This window comes from Anomalospiza imberbis, unplaced genomic scaffold (genome assembly GCF_031753505.1).
Source record: "Anomalospiza imberbis isolate Cuckoo-Finch-1a 21T00152 unplaced genomic scaffold, ASM3175350v1 scaffold_75, whole genome shotgun sequence".
In the NCBI taxonomy this organism is placed as follows: domain Eukaryota; kingdom Metazoa; phylum Chordata; class Aves; order Passeriformes; family Viduidae; genus Anomalospiza; species Anomalospiza imberbis.
Window position 1 is genome coordinate 222,401 of NW_027100367.1, and position 13,233 is coordinate 235,633.

Genomic DNA, 13,233 nt, shown 5'->3' on the forward strand with positions numbered 1-13,233 from the left:
ATGCAAATGTGAATAAAATTATGAAAATATGTAAATATTTAAAGATCGTTTGAAGAAAGGGCTTTTTTAAGGTTTCGTTTGCTTAAAGGCAGGAATTTTCTTGAAAAGAAAAAGATGTATATACATTTTATTTTGATATAATTCTAAATACAGATAATATATAATCGATGGATAAAGATATCTGTAAAATATAATATAGAAATAAAAATAAGTAATAGGAAGAAATAGAATATAAGTAACACCATACATCACTCTACATTTAAAATGTAAATTTGAATATAAGTGCGAAAAATATATATTTTAAAAAATTCAACACGGTTTAAAAGAAAGGATTTTTTTTTTTTTTTTTTTACTTGGGTAGAGGAAGGGTTTTATTATAAACAGTATAAACCTTTTAGAAATATCAATCTGCATGTAGAAATATATCATCAATATATTGAGATATGTGTAAAAATATAAAATATAATAAAATATAAGTAATAGGAATAAATGTTATGATTATGCATCCATATACACTCTAAATCAAAATGTGGATATAAACATGAAAAGTATAAAAATAAAATAGATTGAAATATAGTTTACAAGAGAAGTTTTTTTTTTTTTTTAATTTGGGTTCTTATTGGGTTAAAGGCAGGGGGTTTTTGTTGGTGTTTTGTTTTTTTTTTTTTTTTGGTTTTTTTTTTTTTTTTTTTTTTTTTTTTTTTTTTTTTTTTTTTTTTTTTTGTTTTTGGTTTTTTTTCCCGTGCGGCCCCAAGGCGAGAGGCAGCCCCCGGCTGAGGCGGGCGGCAGTGCCGCCTCCTTGTGGCCAGAGCGCGGTACTGCAGCCCCCCGCGGAGGCGCTGCAGCGGCCGCCATCTTGGGAGTGGCTCGGCCGGAGTGTCGCGGACTCACTTGACCTTCTCATGATGGCGGCAAAAAGGGCGGGAAAATCGAGGACCCCACCGTTAGTCTACAGTGCTGCCTGCACAAAAACCCCGACGCCGCGGCGCCCCGGCGGGATTTTCCGCGGCGATTCCAGGGCCGTGCACGAGGGCTGTGGGGTCAGCAGCAGCGCCGGCGTGCGGATTTTTCGGCGGGGGCCGACAGGCATCGGCAAAAACGCCTCTCTCCGCCGACGGCCCCTCGCTGCCGCCATCTTGGGAGCGCCATGTCGCGGACTCGCTTGACCTTCCCAACTGGGCGGCAAAAACGGCGGGAAAAACCAGGATCCCGCTCTGCCTCCTGCTCCCCACCCTGACGCCGGCGCCGCCCGCGCGGGATTTTTTACGGTGTTGCCCGTGCCGTGGCCAGATGAGCTGGTGAGTAGCGAATCAATCCCTGCCTCCTCGTGAGCAAGTTGCTGGAAGGAGTCATCGGCGCAGGGACGGCTTTTAGCCGGCTTCCGTTCAGTTTCTTTCTCGCAGGTTTCTGGGTGTTTTGATCCGGACGGCACCCCCAGGCTTGCTCTCCCAGCTGGGAGCCCTGCACGCTCGCTGCGGCTTCCACAAATTGTCGCCCGTGCTTGTGGATTGGGAGCACTGTCCTCCTCCACGGTGCCAGCTTTTTCTCTTTACAGAGGAGCACATGTACATGAAGGTGAAGAGATTCCTTCTGTCACACCAGTATTTGGACCTGAGCCGGAATACCGGCTTTCCTCCAGCTTTTCTCCAGTTTTGGTTTTGAGGTAAGAGTCCCATTTTAGGCAATCCAGGAATTCTTCAGAAACGTGTTAAAAGCAGCCGTACAAATACAAGGAAACCTCATTCTCCCACAGGCAGTTAATTAGAAGCACCTTTCTTATGTTTCGTATTGCAATTAAAAATGTCAATTCTCTGGGGTTTTTGTTGCTTTCTCCGTACTAAGGCGCAATGAGCTGTGCTGTGTATGCTCTGTGAGCACAAGCAAAGACTGTTCTGCCCCGGCTAGCTGCAATTCCTCTTTGAGTTCAGATTAGTAACTTTGAGTTCAGATTAGTAACTTTGAGTTCAACGGAAGTGTTTTAGAAACAGCAACTTCTAAAACTCCATTTCCACTGCATGTTTGGGCTGCAGACTGACTGTTCCCACGGGACGTCAGCGATTAAATTTGATAGGAATGGAAATGCAGAAGTCCAGAACCAGCTCGGGGAAGCCCTGAGCTGGCAGTCAGAGGGAAGCGGGGTTTTGTTGCTCTTAGGGGCTGGTATTCTTTGGAAATGTCTGAATGTCTGACGGTGGTATTTTTCTTTGTGGCTTCCAGCACAAAGCAGAGCGTGAGTGGATGCTCAGGTTTCCTGGGGAGGGGCTGTGTGGCAAACACTGCTATGAGCTTCACGTCTACCAGAGGATTTTCCGGGTGATTCTTTTCCCTTTTCAGCAGTCCTTTGTGTGACGAGGGCTCCCAGGTAAGAGTTCAAAAAGAGCAGTTCCCAACTACCCCCAAACCACAACAAGCTTGTGGGGCTTCAAGATCTCAAGTACCACAGAGAAAGGAACAGCCGATTCTGCCTTGGTCCTCTTGAAAATCTGTTCCTTGCCGGTTAGGTGTATGTGGGGAGGGGGAAAGAGTTGCTTGTGTCTAAACCAGTCCCATCCTTATGCCCTGAAACTGGAACAGCTTCCTGCCATCAAGGAGCCTCACGTGGGTGCCGTGGTTTTGCTCCTGCAGTCGGGGCCTTTTCTTTTTGGGGTCTCTATTCCCCGGCCAGCACATTTGTTACCTGAACGGTGCTTCAGCAGGAGGGAAACTCACGGGCCAGGAGCTCTCAGGTTTGGGAGCACCCACCCTGGGTATTTCAAGTACCAAAACCTTGGGCAAAGGAGAAAATTGTCTTGCTACTTGAATACTTCTTGTCAGCGCAGCACCTGTGGTGTGAAGCTTTGAAGGGAGAATGTCTTTCCTTCTCTGGACTTGCTGAGAGCAAGTGGTGTTCGTTTTACCTGGGGCGTTGATCAGATACCAGCCAAATTGCTCATTTTAAGTTAGAGAATTAGGTCTTGGCTGTAAAAGAACACGCTGCATTTTCTGTTTCAGAGTCGCATTCTGGAGATATTACAGAGTGCTGCCCGTGTCACCAGAGCTGCCTATGAGCTGCTAGAGGATTGCAGCCTCCTCGCCTGGGTCCTGCACAGCTTAGAGAAAAGGTAACCGGAGGAGGACAGGAGAAATGGGAACAATTTCCCGTCCCCGGTGGAAGAATGACGTGGCTGAGGATGAAAGCAAGGGTGACAGGCAGGGAGGCGGGGGCACCAAGGGCTGCACTGGCAGAACTTGCTGAACGCTGAGGTGTCCCTTGTGGTTTTGAAAACAGAATCAAGACGCTTTCAGGTTGTGGTAGGAGGAGGGGATGATGGGGCTGGGGGGGGGAAGCTTTGTGACTTGGAAACCACTTCCTTAAAAAGCAAAGTGACACCTTGTGCTGGTGTCTTTACCTTTTAAATTTCAAGCACCCTCAGTTCCCATCCTGTCACAGGACCTGCTGCACAGGAAGTGGCACAGTAATGGATTTGAGCTGTCTAGAACATTCTTTCTCCTCCCCTCGCCTCTCTCCCTCACAAAAATAATCTCTTCTGCCACGCCAAGTTCAGGCAAGTGCACCAAAAGTGCACTAGAATATGGTCCCCTGTAGGAGATGGACCAGCTGCTGGTGAGGATCTGCCTTTCAAATGTGGTTTTCTTTTTTTTTTTTTCTTTTTTTTCCCTTTGTTTTTGTTTTGTTTTATTTGGTTTTTCAGGTTTCTGGAGAACAAGGTGATAAATAAAATGATTTCCTTACTCCATACTCTATGGCTAATAAATTTAGGAGACAAGAGAGAAAACAAGAATCAATCCCAGACAGTGCTGTTGAGATGGATATATTATCTATCTACCTGTATATAGATATTTGTAGATATATGTATTTTTTTTTTTTAATTTTTTTTTCTGTGTAGTGATAATAACGGGATTTTTTTTTGTTAGGATACCTTGCTTTAATGTTTTATATTTTTCTTAAAGTGGTATTTAAAGTTATTAGTTATATTATAATAGTTTATTACATTTATTGGGTAAAGTAACAGTTCCTTGTATTTTATTGGTATCAAGTAATTAATGTTAGTCATTAATTGGTAAGAGTTTATAGTGAATTATTAAGGTACGAATATTGTTTATTCAGGTATGTATTTTTTAATTGTAGGTATTTCCATGTGTTTATATTGGTTTTTATGTTAATGAGTTTGGCTTTTTTTGTTATGAATATCTTAGTATTTTATTAGGGTTTTTTTTTTATTCGTTTAGATGTTTGGTATGTGGATTATTTGTTAAGTATGTTTTTTTATATATATATATAAATATATGTTTTGGAATTTAAGTTATAAATATACTTGTTCAGGATTTTTGTAGAGTTCCATGTAAAAAATGAAGTAGGTAGGGGAGATGGAAAGTAATAATTATAGTTATTAATAAAATGAGTCTTTTAGTTTTTAATAATGATTTAAGTTATTTAGTGATGTTTTAAGTTTTGAAAATATGATTGGCTTATTTTTTATTTCTGCGTAATTGATTGATTTCTAAAAACATTTTGTAATGTTTTTGTAAATTGATTTCTTGTGATTTCGTCGATTTGTATACTTTAAAACATGTTTTCTATTTATGATTGTGTGTTAAGAATAAAAAATTAACAGTTGTTTTATTTGGCAAAGTAGTATGTTTAAAGATGTTTATATTTGGCAGCAATTTATTTAAAGGTACAGATGTGTTATTGTTTCATTTGGTTAGTTAATAAGTAAGTTTGTTTACTGTGGCTCAAGTGTGAGTTGTAGTTCTTTTAGGTGTTAAAAGAGATGTAGAAACAATAGAATTAGGTTATTAAAAGGTCATACTGTTTTGATAATGAGAAGTCAATTTGTGTTGGAGTCATTGGGTATTTTTGGTTGGTGGTTGGGTGTTTTTTTTTTTTTGGTTTTTTTTTTTTTTAAATGTATTCCTGTTATGTTTGGTCTTGGTAGGGTTAATTGTTTTAAATGGTAGGTTTGATGTTTTGAGGTAACTTCTTTGTGGTTTTGTGTGGTTTTGGGGTTGTTTTGTAACTAAATATTAGACAGGTATTTATTTGTAATGATCTCGGTAATTTTACTTTTGGTGGTTGAACTGTCATTTGGGGTATGAGTGTCTAAATGCTCTTTGAAGAGTCGACGTCACGTGTAAGTTTTTTGGTTTGCGATTTAGTGTTTGTAAAGGATGAGGTTAGTTGTGAAGAGCTGTACTACCAAGGTGTGTAGAAAATAGGTTTTTAGGATTGGTGGCTGATAAGCAGCGTATTTGGAGGTGTGGTTCTGGTTGGTGTTACTTGTAGGTTTTGTTTTGGTTGTGGAACTATTTCTTTTGGGGGTTTTGTGTGTTTTAAATAAGGTTTGACACAGTGAGTAGGACTCTGGTCCGATTTCTTTTTTGTGGAACCGTAAGTATAAGGTTTTCTTTAGGTTATGCAATTGACGGGACTACCTTCTGGACTACTTACTAAGTCTTGTACTTGACGAGGTTTTTGTAACTCTGATTTTGCAATCCAAGACGAAAAATGAGAAGACGAAGGAGGTAGAGAGAAGTTGTCTCCTTATAGGACAAAAAGGGTTTAACACAGAAACCCTGCATGGTCTAATCTTGCGGTGGGGGGTTGGGGGGGGTGGGTTCCGAGCGACGGCCGGGCCGGGCCGGGCCGCCCGCGGGGCTCGGCAGCGGGCGAGCACCGAGCTGTGCGCGCGAAACGGGAGGCGGCGGCGGCGGGGAGCCGAAGGGAGCCGAGCTGAGCCGAAGGGAGCCGAGCCGAGAGGCTCCGAGTTCAGCCGAGCCGAGCCGAGCTGCGCCGAAGAGGCGAATCCAGCCGAGTCTAGCGGCTAAAAGCCGAGGCGAGCCGAGGAGCCGAGTTCAGCCGAAGCGAGCCGAGCTCCGCCGAGCGCGGCATCCCGAGCAGGCCGGGGCGGGCTCGGGCTGCAGCCCGGCGGGCGCTCTGTGAGGCTCCCCCTCTTGTCCCTCTCTCTGCCTCTCCTTCTTCCTTCTTTCTCCCCGTATTCCTGTTCTCTGTCCGCAGACCCCCCCGGCGCGGCGCCCCTGGGCCCTGGCAGGAGTCCCCGCACGGGGCCGGAGGCTCTCGGCGGATCCCCCCGTGCCGGCCAAACGCCGCCCGGCACTGCCGGACCCGGGGCTTTCCCGGCATCGCGCCGAGAGCGGCCCCCGCTCTGTGCCGTGCCGTCCGTGCCGCGTCCCCGCCGTCTCTGCCACTCCCTCTTTCTGCCCCTCGCCTGTGACAGCGAGGCTGGGCAGGAGCTTCAACCCTTCGGGGGGCTTTCTTGTTGCGGCAGAGTCCCTTTCGGGGGGGATGGACACGTGGAGAGGGATTGAAGGAAGTGCTGGGCTGCTCTGCAGGGCAGTTGGACTCGTTCTGTGCCTTCTTTGGGGGCCGGGAAAAGGGGGCGAAGACGCGGGGCTCTGATGTCCTTTGGGGCGCCCCAAGGTCCCTCGGAGAGGGAGGCACACTGCGGTGGAGGAGCAGGTGGGTGGCGAACGAGGGGGGGTCACGCTGGGTGCCGTCCCCCAGAGGGACCCAAAGCTGCCCCAAAATGCACGGGGAGGCGTGTGTGTAGAATACTAAATCCCGTCAAGTGTTTCGTTTTTGTAGCTATTGGTAAGAATAGGAATTTGTCTCTGAATTCATTTGGAAAGAAACCCCGAGCAGCCCCAGGTGTGAGCTGTGAGGATGAGGAGGGGCCGGCTCCTGCCGGGGGCTCTTTTAAGGGGGTTTGCCTCAGCTCACTTTGGCATGGAGCTGCCGGAGAAGAGGAGCTTTTGGGGGGCTCCCGGGGCTGTCCTTGGAAGGACGGTGAGAGCTTGAGACAGCAGAGTCTGGGGGATCACTTGGATACCTGGAGCATTGCTCCAAGGAGGTGCCGAGGGACAAACCTTTGTGCCGGGAAGAAGCAGCAGCCAAACAGGTGAGCCCATGTGTATTTGTAGCGGGGACATTTCTCCTTTCCCTTTTAAATTTCATCTTGCCAATCCCTCCACGGTGCTCCCAGGGAAAAAAAAAAAAAAAAAAAAAAAAAAAGGATTTTGAGGACAAAAGCAATTCAAATTGAAGGTAGCGACTTCTTTTCCATTATTGACCCTGTCTGAACAGGTGGGCAATCCCTCTTCGTTTGTGGTTTTGAGGGTATTGGCTGAAGGCAAACCTGCCTTTTCCAGGGTGTTAGGGGTATCCCAGGGGTGGCAGGGAACCCCTGGGTTCTATTTTAAATGGAAGGGGGAAAATATTGTTGTCGTTTGATGGGTTCGATTTGAGGCTAACCCCCCCCTCCATTTTCATCACCCTTAGGTTTAAATGGAGGGGGCAGCCCCGTTGTCCCTCCTTTTAAAGGGTTTGGCTTGAGGTAAAATCCCCCTTTCCCATCATTTGTCTCGCCGGCCGGGGGTCTATGTAGAAATCACGAACGGGGCGGGACTGCTGAGGAAGGCGTCTCGAGCTGTTTAATTTTCTCGCATCACTCTCATGACATGCTTATGACAGTGGGAAGATGCCAGCAGCTCACATCCCCGCCAGCAGACCAAGAACCTAATGTTAGAATTTACTGGAAAGTTTTTGGACCGGTCACACGAAGCACAAGCATATTGACAGTAGTTCTGTCTAACCCCTGTAAGCACACGTACCTTTGCTTTTTAAAACAATGCTCGCTTATTTCGAGTGCAATACCTGCTTGTAAGCCTTAAAACACAATGCACGGGGCTCCATTCTCAAGCTTAGAACTTCCTAGTGTCTCGCTAGATGTACTTTTCTGTAGCTTAGGGAGTTGTTCTAGAGGGGCGTTAATACACAGACCATTGCTCTAGTTGTAGTTATCTTCTACTTCTTGTATAATTTGTCTGCTGACAAATCTGATGTCTAGTGCTTAGCTCTACCCGCAGTTGTGCTGTTTGTGAGGCCTGCCTTTTTTTTGCAGCTTTCCCCAAACCCTCTGATTTTAAAGATTCCCACAATTTGAGGGATTTCATTTGAGGAAAGCCCCTTCTTTTCTGCCCTTCTAGGGGACGAAATGGAAGGGGAGAACACATTTATTTGCCCTCGATGAAGTGAGGCGAGCACCTGAGTGTGGCGTCGGTTTCGGGTGTTGAACTGAAGGAAGCTGCAGCTCTCGCAGCGTTTGAAGGGTTGAAATCGGGGTGTGCCGCTGCCTTGGAGGGCGCTTCTTCTGCCCCTGGGCCGGCACCAAAGGTTCTGTGGCGGGCGCTGCTGGCATGGCCCGGGGAGCTGCTGAGGGGGAAGGGGAGTTTGGCGCGGCCGGGCTGCCGCGGGACCGCCAGAGCCGCGCCGCTGCGAGGCGTGCGGAGCCGAGGGGAGCTTTGCCGGGCCGGCGGGCGGGAGAGGCGGCGCGGCGCTGCGCCGGTGCCGGCCGGTGCCGGCCGCTCCGTCCGCTCCGGGCGCGGGGCTCGGGCGCCGCCGGGGCGCCCCGGGCCCGGTGCCGGCCCCGCCGGGCAGAGGGGGCAGCGGGCGGGGGTCTCCCGGCGCGGCGCCGCCTCTGCCTGCCGGAGGAGCCGCCGGAGGAGCCGCTTTCGTGCCGGGAGCGCGGCTTTCAATGTTCCCAAGTTCCTTGATGGGGCGGTTTTGAGGTGGTTTTTAGGAATTGATTGTATCGTTTCGTTTGGTTCGTAGTAGGTGTATGCTAATGGACACGGTGTACTTCTCGAATGTCATGGTTCTTGGTTCAGGTGCTGATGACAAGGGGTTTTTTCGATTGAGCTTTGTTGTTGGATTTTTTTTTTTTTTTTTGTGGGATTTTGGTTGGGGTTTTTTTTTTTGTTTGTTTGGTTGGTTGGTTGGTTGGATAAAAATTATAATTTAAAATTATATTTTTTAAGGTTTACAGTGGTTTTTATGGGTCGTAGCATGAAGTAGAGGGTAGGTTTTTAATTCGGTTGTGGCGACTTTTTTTGCCGTAGAGGCTGTAGTGTTTGTTTTGGTGGGTTTGAGGTAGTGTCCTGTAGTTCATTAGTGAGGTTTTTATAATATTGATGATTGCATTATTGTTTAGTGTATTATAGAGGTTTTATTCATTTGGTTTTTTGATTGTCGTGTATGTTTTATTGTTGCAGAGAATTTGGGAGATATTGTTTACGGTTACACTTATCTTTTGGCTTCGTGTTTATTTCTAGGTAGTATTTTGGTTTTGATGGTTTGAGGCGTTATGGGTTTATTGAGTTAGGAATACTTTTGCTGTTGTTAATTTAAGTTGTTGTGTTTTTGGTTTTTTTTTTGTTTTTTTTGTAGTTTGATCTATTTGGTTGCAGTTTTTTATTCGTTTTATTTTTGGGAACATGGGTATTTATATGCTAGATTTTTTTAAGGCAGTTATTTTATTTGGGTGGTGATTTGTTTGTTTCTCTGTGGTTTAGATTTTTTTATATCGGTAATGAGTTTGGTGGGTTTTTTTAGTTAATTTTATAGAGTATTGGGTTCTCTTTATGAGTTAGCGTAGAGGTAGAGTTTTGGTTCTATTTTTGGGTTTTAGTAACGTTCAGGGTCTGCTGTAGGGTTTGGAGTTTAGTATGTTAGTTGGGTTTGGTTTGTTTTTTGTTTTTTTTTTTTCTTCTTTTTGGTGGTCTTTGTGATTTGCTGTGTGGGTTTCTATAGAGCTTGAACAAATTTTTGTTTCATTCGTGTGATGTGATAAGAATTGTTAGCGAAAAGAGTGTAGTGTGGGGTTTTTTTGCTGGTGGTTGGTTGGCCGGTGGAGCCGTTCTAGCATTTTTGGACGGCATTGGTGGGAATTGGATGCTGTTTGTATTGGCATTTTAGTTTCAGGAATTGGATTTTAAATGCAAAATTATAACTATAATGAAAGAAAACAAATCCAGAAATATAAAAATGGGAATATAAAATTCCAGTTTTAAATACAAAGAGAATACATATCAAGAGAACATGTAACATAAATAATCTCTTACCACAAGATGTTATAATGTTTGATAGAGAGTGTTTTATATGTTTGTGTAAATACATGTAAACATAGATGATAGCTATAAACTAAATCCATATAAAATATCAACATAAAATGTATCATTAATATGTGTAGATATATAGAAATATAAAGTACAAAAAACCCCCAAAATCATAGAAATCAATACAATACATATAATACTGTGTATGTCTCATAATAACACAGTATAATCCAAATATATTTTATGTCTAAATACAAAATATTTTGTATTTATTGTATATATAAAATTTATTGTAATACAATATACACGCTCTTATAAACGTAAATATCAAAACCATAAATACTGAAATATTCAAATATAGTTTAAAATAAATTTGTTTCATTTAATTTGGTAGTAGGCAGGGTTTTTATTACAAAAATTATAAAATAAAGCTAGAAGTCTATGTATAGAAATACATCATACATACGTTAAGATCTATATAAAAATTAAAAAGTAAGTAAATATATGTATGGGCGTATAGATGACGTAAAATAGAAATAATAATTTATCTATCTTGTTGCATTATTATATAGATTACATCTTTTTAATATAATACGTCAATATACACTCTAAATGCAAATGTGAATAAAATTATGAAAATATGTAAATATTTAAAGATCGTTTGAAGAAAGGGCTTTTTTAAGGTTTCGTTTGCTTAAAGGCAGGAATTTTCTTGAAAAGAAAAAGATGTATATACATTTTATTTTGATATAATTCTAAATACAGATAATATATAATCGATGGATAAAGATATCTGTAAAATATAATATAGAAATAAAAATAAGTAATAGGAAGAAATAGAATATAAGTAACACCATACATCACTCTACATTTAAAATGTAAATTTGAATATAAGTGCGAAAAATATATATTTTAAAAAATTCAACACGGTTTAAAAGAAAGGATTTTTTTTTTTTTTTTTTTACTTGGGTAGAGGAAGGGTTTTATTATAAACAGTATAAACCTTTTAGAAATATCAATCTGCATGTAGAAATATATCATCAATATATTGAGATATGTGTAAAAATATAAAATATAATAAAATATAAGTAATAGGAATAAATGTTATGATTATACATCCATATACACTCTAAATCAAAATGTGGATATAAACATGAAAAGTATAAAAATAAAATAGATTGAAATATAGTTTACAAGAGAAGTTTGTTTTTTTTTTAATTTGGGTTCTTATTGGGTTAAAGGCAGGGGGTTTTTGTTGGTGTTTTTTTTTTTTTTGTTTGTTTGTTTTTTTTTTTTTGTTTTGGTTTTTTTTTTTGGTTTTTTTTTTTTTTTTTTTTTTTTTTTTTTTTGTTTTTTTGGTTTTTGGTTTTTTTTCCCGTGCGTCCCCAAGGCGAGCGGCAGTGCCGCCTCCTTGTGGCCAGAGCGCGGTACTGCAGCCCCCCGCGGAGGCGCTGCAGCGGCCGCCATCTTGGGAGTGGCTCGGCCGGAGTGTCGCGGACTCACTTGACCTTCTCATGATGGCGGCAAAAAGGGCGGGAAAATCGAGGACCCCACCGTTAGTCTACAGTGCTGCCTGCGCAAAAACCCCGACGCCGCGGCGCCCCGGCGGGATTTTCCGCGGCGATTCCAGGGCCGTGCACGAGGGCTGTGGGGTCAGCAGCAGCGCCGGCGTGCGGATTTTTCGGCGGGGGCCGACAGGCATCGGCAAAAACGCCTCTCTCCGCCGACGGCCCCTCGCTGCCGCCATCTTGGGACCGGCATGTCGCGGACTCGCTTGACCTTCCCAACTGGGCGGCAAAAACGGCGGGAAAAACCAGGATCCCGCTCTGCCTCCTGCTCCCCACCCTGACGCCGGCGCCGCCCGCGCGGGATTTTTTACGGTGTTGCCCGTGCCGTGGCCAGATGGGCTGGTGAGTAGCGAATCAATCCCTGCCTCCTCGAGAGCAAGTTGCTGGAAGGAGTCATCGGCGCAGGGACGGCTTTTAGCCGGCTTCCGTTCCGTTTCTTTCTCGCAGGTTTCTGGGTGTTTTGATCCGGACGGCGCCCCCAGGCTGCTCCGCCCGCTGGGAGCCCTGCACGCTCGCTGCGGCTTCCACAAATTGTCGCCCGTGCTTGTGGATTGGGAGCACTGTCCTCCTCCACGGTGCCAGCTTTTTCTCTTTACAGAGGAGCACATGTACATGAAGGTGAAGAGATTCCTTCTGTCACACCAGTATTTGGACCTGAGCCGGAATACCGGCTTTCCTCCAGCTTTTCTCCAGTTTTGGTTTTGAGGTAAGAGTCCCATTTTAGGCAATCCAGGAATTCTTCAGAAACGTGTTAAAAGCAGCCGTACAAATACAAGGAAACCTCATTCTCCCACAGGCAGTTAATTAGAAGCACCTTTCTTATGTTTCGTATTGCAATTAAAAATGTCAATTCTCTGGGGTTTTTGTTGCTTTCTCCGTACTAAGGCGCAATGAGCTGTGCTGTGTATGCTCTGTGAGCACAAGCAAAGACTGTTCTGCCCCGGCTAGCTGCAATTCCTCTTTGAGTTCAGATTAGTAACTTTGAGTTCAGATTAGTAACTTTGAGTTCAGATTAGTAACTTTGAGTTCAACGGAAGTGTTTTAGAAACAGCAACTTCTAAAACTCCATTTCCACTGCATGTTTGGGCTGCAGACTGACTGCTCCCACGGGACGTCAGCGATTAAATTTGATAGGAATGGAAATGCAGAAGTCCAGAACCAGCTCGGGGAAGCCCTGAGCTGGCCGTCAGAGGGAAGCGGGGTTTTGTTGCTCTTAGGGGCTGGTATTCTTTGGAAATGTCTGAATGTCTGACGGTGGTATTTTTCTTTGTGGCTTCCAGCACAAAGCAGAGCGTGAGTGGATGCTCAGGTTTCCTGGGGAGGGGCTGTGTGGCAAACACTGCTATGAGCTTCACGTCTACCAGAGGATTTCCCGGGTGATTCTTTTCCCTTTTCAGCAGTCCTTTGTGTGACGAGGGCTCCCAGGTAAGAGTTCAAAAAGAGCAGTTCCCAACTACCCCCAAACCACAACAAGCTTGTGGGGCTTCAAGATCTCAAGTACCACAGAGAAAGGAACAGCCGATTCTGCCTTGGTCCTCTTGAAAATCTGTTCCTTGCCGGTTAGGTGTATGTGGGGAGGGGGAAAGAGTTGCTTGTGTCTAAACCAGTCCCATCCTTATGCCCTGAAACTGGAACAGCTTCCTGCCATCAAGGAGCCTCACGTGGGTGCCGTGGTTTTGCTCCTGCAGTCGGGGCCTTTTCTTTTTGGGGTCTCTATTCCCCGGCCAGCACATTTGTTACCTGAACGGTG

The 13,233-nt window shown here is 44.4% G+C and overlaps 1 long non-coding RNA gene across 2 annotated transcripts in view; it reads left to right on the forward strand.

Annotated features, from left to right (window-relative positions):
• The window catches only part of LOC137467683 (uncharacterized), a 357,035-nt gene that overhangs the window by 83,975 nt on the left and 259,827 nt on the right, over positions 1 to 13,233 (forward strand). For both annotated transcript variants that reach the window (XR_010995593.1, XR_010995592.1), the window contains exon 2: positions 635 to 723. This is a non-coding gene — a long non-coding RNA (uncharacterized lncRNA). The remainder of the gene's footprint in view (positions 1 to 634; positions 724 to 13,233) is intronic.